This window comes from Anastrepha ludens, chromosome 2, assembly GCF_028408465.1.
Source record: "Anastrepha ludens isolate Willacy chromosome 2, idAnaLude1.1, whole genome shotgun sequence".
Taxonomy (NCBI): Eukaryota; Metazoa; Arthropoda; class Insecta; order Diptera; family Tephritidae; genus Anastrepha; species Anastrepha ludens.
In genome coordinates this window covers 172,952,705-172,965,055 of record NC_071498.1, presented here as the reverse complement: position 1 = coordinate 172,965,055, position 12,351 = coordinate 172,952,705, and the positions used below count along the sequence as shown (strand labels likewise).

The 12,351-nt window shown below is 37.4% G+C and overlaps 1 protein-coding gene across 1 annotated transcript in view; it reads left to right on the top strand.

Moving 5' to 3' along the window:
• The window catches only part of LOC128855867 (ubiquitin carboxyl-terminal hydrolase 46), a 66,962-nt gene that overhangs the window by 42,590 nt on the left and 12,021 nt on the right, over nt 1-12,351 (top strand). Inside the window, exon 2 of the mRNA XM_054091083.1 lies at nt 1,934-2,235. The gene's annotated coding sequence lies outside the window, so the exon portion shown is untranslated. The remainder of the gene's footprint in view (nt 1-1,933; nt 2,236-12,351) is intronic.

Sequence of the window (12,351 nt, the reverse complement as noted above, 5' to 3'; positions counted from 1 at the left end):
TGTTAAAATTTTAAACCAGTCAACGGTTTGCTTTCTCTTTGAAATGCAGGTAGCCATCAGAAAAGTAAAAGGTTCCAAAGTCCGTTCCATCGCCTGCGATATTCGCCGTCGCCAACGTGTAAAGGAACAAAAATCTTCCGCAGAATTTTTCTCTCAAATACTCCAAGAACGTTTCAGCGGATGTTGTCATCGTCCAAGCTTCTGATGCTGAAAAACTTCAGTCCGTTGTGAGTAGAATATCTCATAAGGGTCTTCAATTTATCTTTGACCGCTCTCAAAGTTCCTGACAAGTGGAAAACTGGGAGAGTGGTCTCAATATTAAAACCTGGAAAACCCGCCAATCAAGGGGAGTCCTATCCCCGATAGTGAAAGCACTTGAAGCACTTTTACTCCGCTCTTTACGAAACACGTGATCCTAGTTACACAGCGGCATAGATTCCGGCGAGTGCACAGTACCACCACAGCATTCAGGGCTTAACCAAAAGTGCCCCTGCGAGAGGAGTGTCCTAATAACGTTGAACCTGTCGAAGAGTTTCGGTCCATTCAGTCTGCTGGGTGATATCCAAAAGTCGACGTTTTCACTGGGACTGAAGAGGTGTGGTCTGCGGGAACTACTTGTGTAGTCGGCAATCTTTCGAGACCAAAGCTAAAAAAAAGAGGAGTATAAAGTAAGGAGTGCTGCAGCCTGGTGTCCGAAGCTCCCCCCAACCACCAGAGGCAGTTTCACTGGCCTCCTATGCTGACGATTTTTCGTCCGGCAATGACATCAATGCCTTGTGTTCCAAAGTGGACGATTATCTTGCCAGCCTTTCTTGCTTTTTCACTGTGAGGAATCTACAACTTTCCCCCACTCAATCCACGGTGACTATCTTTACCACCAGGTCGAAGGGATCAAATTGCCGGTGAAAGTCGATGATGTCTCATAATTTTGGTGGTAATCTTTGATAGTTCCTCTCCTTCTTGGTGCCAACAACCGCATTGCCGCTTAGGCACAAAACCGCAACAAGGCCCCCAAATCTGACATAGTTTCAGAGCTATCAAAATACTAATATCAGGACTGCCATGGGCTGCCTCCAGGCTGAGGAGCGCAGTAAGATGCTCAGCAAGCAATTCCTGCGAAGTTGCTACCGTAGGTAGTACACTGCAGGAGCTTTCTAGAGTCTGAGCTACTTCTCATTCGAGTCAGGAGACATCTATTCGACGATACTGATGAGATCCAGGATCAAACACGACTACAACTATTGGGTCAGACAATACGAACGCCCTGATAGGAGTCTAATCACCACCCATGGCAATGAAAAGCGTTAGATGTCTCGCGAGACTCGCGTAACTTTGGCTCAATTACATTCTGGATATTGTAGCAGGTTAAACGACCCCGACATACTCAATGCAATAACAACAGCGACGGCTACCGGTAATGGATACCTACAACAACAACATATGAAAACGATCCGCGCTCGCTTCCTCATGTTTTTTGTATTTTGCAACAGGTTCTGCAACGACGTTTAATGCTTGTAATTCACGGTAAACCTTATGAATGATCGGAGCAACTTAAGAAAATTAGAAATTTCTAAGTCGATGTGATTTGCACATAAAGCGACAATAACTGCATGTCTCTTCACTTGTTAAGTTGTAGCCCCCTGTGTCTGCCCGGCTTGTCCGCAACTGCCATATGCACCCTGAATAAGTAAAATTAAAAAAAAAAAATATTTATTTATTTTTATAAAATAATTGTAATTCAAACATTTACGATGACAGCCTAAAAAGTCACTTAACTCAAAACAAAAAAAAGAAATTTAATTTTTAAGTAACCTTTTATTTTAGTTCCCATACGCCGAATTGCGGTCAGTCATGTGTAGATCTTTATTTTACCATAAATGATTGAATTTCAAAAGCTCTGCTTCAATAACACTTTTCTTCCCCCCTTTTTCAGGTCATCCTTCAAACTAAATTTCTATAAAATCCAAACTCATTAACGGATAAGCTAAGTTTTTCATATCGATTTAATGCATCAGCGCGCATTAAATTTACTTCAAGAGAAACTGAGCGAGATAACATCAATAACAACAACACCAAAACTAAAGTGAAGTAATTATAGAGATTCATAGTATTGATGACGGCCTACTAACAGCGCATACGGACGCGTATCCCCGCAGATCCACAAACACCTTTCGCACAGCAAATCACCGCAACATTGAAGTGTTGGTGAAGGGAAGAAAGGAACTCTTGAACACGGTAGGTACAAAATAATAGAAATAAAATAAAACAAAAAAGCAATCAACTTATTTATCATCGTTTAACATTTTAATCACTTTCACTTCACACACACTCATACAAACATGTGCGCGTACAGTGTATATGTAGAGATGTGAGTGCATTATTACTCGTATTGCGAAAAAAATGCCAAAACATTCCCAAAAATTTGCGAGTATAAATAAATCGAAAGATATTTACCATGAAACTTTGCGCCTATTTTTTTACACAAAATAAAGTTAATGGGCTTTTATAGATTTGGCTTCCTCATAATTTGGAGATTGTGATTTTCGATCGCCCAATTCAACTTCTGACTGTAAATGCATTAGCACGAAAGTTGTTTGCCAAAAAGTTTAAAAGTTGTTTTTTGTGCCAATTCCCATTTTCTAGCTGCTGCCGCCACTGCATTTCGAGTACTCTCCGCTTGGGTTGCATGATGTACGGGCATAAATGTTGGCAAGTTTAAAAAGAGAAAATAAAATGCATTGCAATTTGTCCTTGAAGCAAATGTGCGCCAAGCGTTGTTGATTAAAAGGGGCAAAAAGCATGGAAAAGCTAAATTTTCAGAAACCCTAACAGCTGACGTATTATGAAAGTCAAACTTTTTTCGAGTGTATTTGTGAAGTAAGGAAAAATGTATTTAATAGAATAACAAAATCTTTAATAATTCACAAAAAAAATTTATAAAAAAAAATTATTTAATAGAATAACAAAATTTTTAATAATTCACATTCTGTAAGACGATACAGAAGAATTTAAAAAAAGTTTTTGTAAGTTTCTAGAATTTTTGTGGAAAAGAACTTCACAGAATAGTTTCCGTTGGATCTCAAAGGGTTAAATATATACCGATTAACAGTCCGTAGGAACTCATTCCTGTAAATGCTCCCAATTGGGTAGTTATAACCTAGGATGAATGCAGAGGTGTGGCCAACATCAGACCGTTCTCCGCCGGCTCTCAACGAGTTTTAAGGAATCAGCTAATGAAATAAGGGTCATCGCAATAGATTTTTTTACGAAAAAACTCAGATTGCGTATACTCAAGAAAAATCAACGCAGCCTTCCCTCATGTTACTCTGTTACCGTCTTAATAACGACTTCGTCCAATCAGTGAATGAATACGTCTGAAATGAGCGGGTAGAATTCTGCTGCCGAATCTCCGGTGACGCCACACCTGAAGTTACTCGCTCAGTTTCGTTTTTCACCATAGCTGTTAATCTAACAAGCCGCTGTATTTTTTTTGTTTTGAAGGAGATTTAAATCAAAATGTCAGAAACATCATCAAAAGCGCCGTCGCACTAGTGGTATGTAGGGCACGCTCCCACTAATAGCATAAAAACCCTCCAACATGGCTAAATTCCACTCCGGTATCTAAAGGTATTTCATCAGAGTGGAGCCACGTTTTGGTCTGCAGACATAGAGGTACCTGCGTCCAGGTGCCTCTCCTGTGGGCCTCTCCCGCCGTCATGACCACTGTTATGTCAGCCAATCAGTCGATTTCTTTCAAATTCGCTGAGAGCCGGTTAACGATCTGATCTTCGCTCCACCTCTGAAATCATTTCCCCATGATAATGCAAATACTTACATTAATCTGGAACTACTTATGCTACTTGAGAAACTCCATTAGATTTTGCTTTGAGAAGCTGCCCAGTTTCTAGTACTTATTATGTACCAAGGCTGGGTACTCGCAGGTATCTGTATTTAAGAACCCATTCCTTACTGTCTTCAAATTTGCAGCCATGGTGCCAAGTTTTGTGGGAGGGGCCATTATTGCCACGTTTCCTCCAAAGGGCCACACTCTCTTTTATTCGTTGCTGTTGGTCTAAAAATATATCTTCTTAATCTTCTTAGAAGGTTTTTGAATTGTAGTTGGAACAAATTTTCTTCCCAACTTGATTCAGAAGTTCGTTTTAACTTTCATTTACAGTGCGCTTTAATTAAGGAACTCCAAGTGGACAGCGTAGTGTAATTGCATTACGAAAGAAAATTACCAACTAATTCGGCAGTTCTCTCATTACCGTACATGCTGTTATGATGACCGGGAACCCAGTCGAGTGAGATAGCTATTAAATCGGCTCTCAAGTTCAACATCGACTTGCATTCTCTGTAATGGAAATTTTCGTGACAAGAGTGCTGAGTGATGTATGCGCCTTTTGTTCGTCGAAGTGTCTTTCCTTAAGTTCTGTAGATGAAATGAAAGAGAGACACATCTGGTACTTCAGATGGTACAATTTTGAAATCAGCGGGGTAGATGGCAGTAGAAAGAAGTGTACCTAAAATTATTTCTGAAGCATAACGAACGATATAATCTGATTAGTTTCTGATGAAGATCTTCTTGCATTTGAATAAAGAACATCAGCTTCGAAGGGTGAGTTTTGGCGAACTATGTAGAGCTAGTTTGCTGGAGCGACAGTCCACGGGCGAGAAAAACCCGAGTCACACCGGTACGTAGAACCGGCTGCGACGCTCGTCATCTTGGCTCAATTGCCTTCGATGTTCCTGGCAGGAATTGATAAACATCTACAACAATAGCAGCATCAGCTTCCCTTTGTTTGGGTTGACACTGAGTATACTTCTGAAGGTCACGAGTCTTGACTGGACATAGTTTTCTCATTATTTCACTATTCTGTCACCACTACTACATTACATATAAAAATATACTAGAGTTCTCGATTTTGTTCACACATTTTCGAACAGCCAGGGAAAATTAGCAATGCGTGTCCGCACATCTCTGCGATGCTCATTATTAGAAAAATTTCGAGCGTGTGCGCGAGTATATCGAACTTTTTCGAGTAATTTGAGCAGTACTTCAAACGTACAGAACAGTGTTGTTGGTCTAGTTCCATCAGCTTTAATGAAAGTGCCTCGGTGCGAATGTCGTTGGAAAACTAAGGAAATGCTGATAAATAAAATTGAAAAATGTTCAAAAGTTCGTAAATTTCGAACAAACAAATTATGCCCGAAATTCGCCAATTGCTCGCGCTCTTAATCAGTTTAAACAGTTCTCATCTCTTATCGAGCTTGATTGTTCTTTGTTTACTGATGTCTTCATTAACCTTATGAATTCTTGTATAGAAACTTAATATAATTTGTGTTAGTAGACTGTAAAAATTTGTTGTTCATAGGCTTTATATTTGAATAAATAAATAAAAATTTGGCAGCTCGGTAATTAACTAATTGCGTGCGAGTATCGAACTACTACTTGCATTGCTCGATATCCAGGTACTCTGTTTACGTATCGGGTTATTACCACCGGACTACTGGTTGATTGTGTGATTCTGTTCCTGAATATCAATCAAATCTACCGATGATTAATTCTACATACAGGGTTTGAGTGAAAAGTAATGAGCCTTCCCGCGCGGAGCGTCTGCCAAGCGATCAACCGAATCGGCTGGTGGGGGAAAATGATCGTTCAAGGAAGGCCGGGAGGACGTCGAAGACGAAGATGTAAACCGGGAAGAATATGGTGGTTCCGGTGCTTTTTTTTATTACAATCTGAATGTTAAGCGATTCCTGATGACTGGCCAAACCTTACTGAACAGAAATGGCAACACAGTTTGTCATTCTCAATAGTTAAATCAAAGCTATAGATATCGATAGCTGTCATGCTGCTAAAAAAACCACCCGATACAAAGAAGATGACTGTAACTTGGGAACCTCCCAGAAAATCAATCAGTCATTTAAATAGTAGTTTTGTATAAAATTATTTTTAATTCAAAGTTTTTTTGACTGTTTTATACTGAGTCGAGCTGACCTAAGTCCATTTCAGCTACTTGAAGGTTTTTCTGAATGAATTGGGTTATAAGTCCCTCCTTATTGGATTTTCTTACTTGTCATTATGTTATTCCCTTACTCCCACTACGATGAATTTTGTTTACCTTTAAACTTTAGTTCATTGATTTCGCCATACACATACACACATACGACGAGTATTCCCTCAACACATCGACAAGTGCGTCGAAAGCTGATTTCACTCACTTTTGCTGCTTCACTAACGACAATACAAACATCCGCACTTAATTGCGATTATTGATTAATGTGTTTTGTTTTTATTTTTTTATTTTGAAAATAACATTTTTAATTACGAAAAATTCCACATTTGCTATGCATTCTATGTACTCGTATACGCTGGGTTCCTTTGAAAAGCTAATATAAAAAGTATTCTAACGCAGTTGTAGGTACGTATGCTATCGATTACCTTCTTTACGCTTTTTATATAAAAAAAAATATAAAAACAATTGTAACAGCAGCAAATTTATACACCTGTATTTTGTACAATTCTTTAAGGGTGTACAGAGGAGATGGCGTTATGCAGAGGAGATACTGGTTTGGGGTTTATCAGCATAGCAGAGTGCATAAAATAGCTGAACCGAGCAAAGCTTATCAAAATATAGCATAGGATAGCATAGCAGAACATAACTTAAAACATAACATAAAACATAGCTTAGCGTATCAGCACATAGCATAGCATAACAGAATAGAACTTAGCATAGCATTACATGGCATAGCATATCAGCACATAGCAGGACATAACTTAGCATAGCATTGCATGGCATAGCATAGCATAGCATATGATTGGAATATTATACAACAACAAAACTTAGCATAGCATATCAATACGTAGCATATCATAGCAGAATAAAACTTAGCATAGCATTGCATGGCATGGCATATCAACACATATCATAGCATAACATAACACAGCATAGTGTAACATATCAAAACATGGCATAACATTGCATAGCGCAACATACCAAACATGCTAGCATATCAGCACATACCACAGCATAGCAGAATATAACAAGGCATAGCATAGCATGGCATAGCATATCAGCACATAGCATAGCATAGCATAACACTGCATAGTGTAACATATCAAAACATGGCATAACATAACGCAGCATAGCATAACATAACACTAAATAGTGTAACATATCAAAACATGGCATAGCATAACAAACCGCCAACACATACAGCATTTGCTTGAAAGCAAATGACAGCTCCAAGCTTCGTTTCAGCCATGTTTTTTAGGTTTGCTGTATTTTACGTTCTTTTCATTATTTGGCACACACTAATTTTTAATACCGCCAATACATATGTACTTAAACATTATAGCTAGTTTTCATATAGCTATGTTTTAAGATTTTCTTATGTTTACTGTGCTTGTCACTATTAACTCCTTACCTATACGGTTTTTCGTATTTATCAAAATTACTTGCGATTTCTTCATTAGTTGACTGACGCTTTCGTGCTCAGCTGTCATTAAGAATATTCAAGCAAATATACACACATTTGTATATGTGCATGCATGTGCTAATTACAGCTCTTATACTTAATATGCGTGTGTATGTATGTGAAGTTGTACATATTCCTTCTCATTTTATAAACAGCTCTCTTAGAAGCATGCATGTATGTGTGTGCATATCAACGATAGAGCTTTGTTCCACTGATGTTGCACTACTGCCGCATTGTTGTTGCGAACTTCGTGAACTAAGAAATTTTTCATGTTGCTGGCCATGCAATTACATACCATATTTTTGTTGATGTTTTGCTTTGTTACGCGAACAACGTTAAGTCTCAATTTGTGTAGGTTTGTATGTACTCGTGTATAAATTACAGCATTCAAGGGCAAGTTTGAAATTAACTGAAATAATGATTATATTTCCATTCATATTAAGATTAATTGTGTCCGAAAACTGGTTAAATGTTACAAAAGCGTCGCAGTCGTAATTGTTCTAGCTTAACATTTTCTTGTAATACAAATTTGTGTATACAGTTGGGGGGATGAGCAGTAAGCAAATATTTTATTTACTCGATACACCTTGTCTAATATTTCTCAAATTTTTTGACAATGTCGGAATACAAAAAAATAGCATTTACAGAGGTCTTTAATGGGTCGAGTGCCTCTTAGTTCATGTTAGGTTAATCTGGCTCGTTTGAAATCACACATGAACCGGCTGGTCTCTGGTGATACCAGATGGAGTTCGATTCTTTATGATTTGAAGTAGGCAAAATTTAGTATATCAATGGTCTTCGCGAATTTCAGCTCTACTTTTGAGATGTCATGCAGCTTTCCTAATTGACAGTACCCTCACCAGATAAATCAAGTTTTTGGCAGTCCAGGACAACGTTGAAATAACCTTCGTAGTTTTGTTGGTGACTAAACCGTTTCATCTTGCTGTAACCAGTCTTTCCGCTCGTTTATTTCATTGTATAAGTGTTTTGGAGGCGCATTAGTTCTTTTGTTTGGGAATCTCATCTGCCGCTCCGTTTTCGTTTATTCCCTTGTAGGGGGGCACCCAGAGGACATATGGCCACGGTTTCCTTACAGAAGTCTATGCCATCTAGAATGTGGCGTACTGGCTAATTGAGAAAAAGTGGCGGGGCAACAGTATTGGAATTTGTAGTGACAGTCAAGCTGCGCTCAAAGCCCTTGCTAACCCACGCTGCTCTTCGAAGGTAGTCGGTTAATGCAAGACAAAGCTGAACAGTAATGCAAAACACAACAAAGTTAGTCTTATTTGGGTGCCTGTACATTGTGGTATTAAAGGGAAGGAGTTAGCTGATAAATTGGCAAATGAAGGCTCTGCAAGTATGCCACTAGGCCCTGAACCCTTTCCAGGTGTCAATTTCTCATCGATTGAACTATGGATTGACGACTTCATGAGGTCTACCCACAGAAATTGTTGGTCTGAGTTGAACTCGTGCAGAGTAGCCAAGTGCCTTGTGAAAGAACCAAACAGGAAAACAGCGACCTTCCTCCTAAAACTCAACAGAAAGGACCTGAAAGTACTGGTGGGTGTAATCACAGGGCACAACGTCTGTGGTCAGCGTATGGGGTCGCAGACAGAACGAATTGCCTATCTTGTCTTGAGAATGACGACACTTCCAGAATCAGACTTAGGATATTTGGCTGTGATATACAGAGTATGGACAAAGTTCATACTCTTCCTCTTCCGGATCTCTTAAAATTCATAAATGAATCCAAGAGATTTGTGGAAGAGTAACCTCAAACTAATTTATCCGTTTTACCATTGACTTTTTTTCTTTCCTAGTACAATGGTCTACTGACTGAGTGCTTGGACTTGTCCAATCTGACTAAGGATTTAACTACAAAATTTGTCTCAGCCAGATTAATTGACGGCAGACTTTGAATTTTTTTTGAAGGTGGAGAGATGAGTGTAACTCAGCGCTTCTGTGATGTCCCACGCAGCTGAGGACTTCTTAATCCGACTAAAATTTCCTACCACACTCAAACTTCTTCATATTATGAAACAATTAACATCCGAGAAAGGCTAAATTTGGATTTTATACTGAATTTGTAATTTGCCATTGCATGCTTTTGTGCCAGAAAAAAACTTTTTTCCTCCCCAAATCCGTTCGGTTTTGCTTCAAATTTGTAGGCCTCGAATCCATCCAACAGTTCTACTTAATATCTGTAGGCAATCGAAGTAAATGACGCTGCGCGTATACCCGAAAAAGCCGTCGGCATAACCTTCCTGGCCGACATATTTTTGATGATTTATGGATTATATTACTTAAATACTTCTTTCGAAAAATGTAGTTTTTAATAATTTTGTGTCCGAAAATTTCATTGCTGATATCAATTTTTGCAAATTCTTGCACAAATGTAATATTTGCAATTTCAGCTTTTTCGCTCAAGTCCGCGAAACTTCGTTCGACTCCCACTTTTGTACCGCAAGTATACAGAGCTCCGATGTGTACGATAACTCGAACAAAAATTTATATATTTTAATATTATATAATATATTTTTGAAAATGGGCAAAATGGGGGGATGAGCATGCCCTCGCACCATATAAAAAATGTATAATAAGTGATATCTCTGTTAGAAACGAAGCGATATACCTGAATTTCAAATGAAACGAAAATTAAAACCAAAAAATACAAAACTAAAAATCGTCAAAATGAAAATAAGGACATTGGAAATCGAAATCCCCTGTGAAGCAAAACAGAAGATTCTTTGCACGACTGCACCGAAATTGAGCAAACCAGTGATGGGATGGTGCCACCCGATTATCAATAGTGGGAATATATGTATTTTTCAAGTTTTATTTGGCCAGCGGGAAGTCTTTTTGGGGCAAAAAATATTATATAAAAAATGCTGATTTCATTCGTTGCCTATTTTTGCGCAATTCTTCTTAGGCGTCTGTTTCAAATGGTTGTCAACAAAAATGTTTGACAGATCAGTCAGAAAATTCTGGTGCATTCTTTTTAAAGATGCGTTTTTATGTGTAAATGTGTGGGTGGCAACACAATTTGTTTTAATTTTCTAGAATGATACTTGTTCTATCACCCCATATCTTATTACAAAACAAAAAATTAATAAAAAAATGTAAATAAATAAATAGAAAAAAAAATAATAATAATAAATGAATATAAAAAAAAAACAAAAATATAAATAATAAATAAATATAAAAATAAAATAATAATAAATAAATACAAAAAACAAAAATAATAATAATAATAAATAAATACAAAAATAAATAAAAAAACAGAAAAAAATTAAAAAAAATAGAGAAAAATAAAAAAATAAAAAGAAAAACAATATAAATAATAATAAATAAATAATAACAAAATATAAATAAAGAAATACAAAAAACAAAAGAATAATAATACATAAATACAAAAAAAAAAAATTATAATAATAAATAAATACACAAAAAAAAATAATAATAAAGAAAACCAAAAAAAAAAAAAATAATAATAAATAAATACAAAAAACATAAAAAATAAAAAAATTATAAAAAAAACTTTTTGTTTTTCTTCCTACACACTTTTTGTACCACCCTCTAAACGAAATTAACAAGTTAAAAATGTTCAATCATGTAAAGGTGTATTCTGTTAAGGGGGCGTCCATAAATTACGTGAGATGTTTAAGGGGGGGAGGGGGTCGAGTCAAATCTCATCTAATCTTACGTTGGAGAGAGGGGGGGTCTCGGCAAATATCACGCAATTTTTTTTCTGATTGAAACAAAAAAATTGTACATGCTTAAGATTTAATCTCAAGCGTAATCGTAGTATAATTAAGATCATTCACTAATTCGTTCGAAAGAAAATAATTTCATTCATACTTCGACGTTATACATTACTACTGTCAAACCACCATATTTGTTTTATACCAAATAGCTCAATTTAATCTGAATTTGCGGTACAGTGTAGCCCGTCGGTTGTTTTCGCGCCACTATGAGCCGAACGCCCTATCACTCAGGTTGACGTTTGACAATTCCGGACTTTAAAGAACATGACGGAAAATCATTTGCTCCATTTCTAATACGCATACCGATTCAACCGCTGAATGCCTTCATCAGCACGCCTATTGATCTCTATTGCCCAAGTATACGTGATGATTTAGAGAAAATATACTGCAGTACATGCGGCATTTACTTCGCATCTATCACAAGAGCTGCAGAGCACAGGAGAGCAGCTCACATTGCACCAGCTAAACAAGCGCGTATGTTCCGCAAAGTGCGACCCTCACGGATTGTCACAAGACGAGATAATGAGTTACTGTGCGCAAGCGTCAACGGCTTAGAGTGGCTAGATTAGAACGAAGTTGAAGGAGCACATGATTTTACTGAAAATCATGTGGACATGTTGGTCCCAATAGTCTCTCTTGAAACCGCGCATGATTCTCCATGGACTGAATTAGAGTATATATGTATTCTTTTTTTAATCGCAGTAGTTACGATTTAAGTCTTCTATTGTTAAATTTTTATTACACTTATAACTCTCAGCCATATTGATTACTAGTCTTAACTAGTCGTAAATAAAAGCACGAAGCAAATTTTTTTTCTTTTTACAATAACAATCCAACGCGTTTACATAAGAAACCCACATTTGGAAAAATCTCACGTGAGATAGGGGGATGGGGGAGGGGGTTGAATAAAATCTCACGACATCTCACCAGGGGGGGAGGGAGGTTCAAAAAATTGAAAAAACACCTCACGTAATTTATGGACGCCCCCTTAGCTCTGCTGTTCTCTCTTTTTCTCTTAAGGGCTGTTATCTGGTATCCTTCTTAATACTGTTAACTCTGCTGTTATCTCTTAGGGTTTGTTATATGTTAATCTGTTATCCTA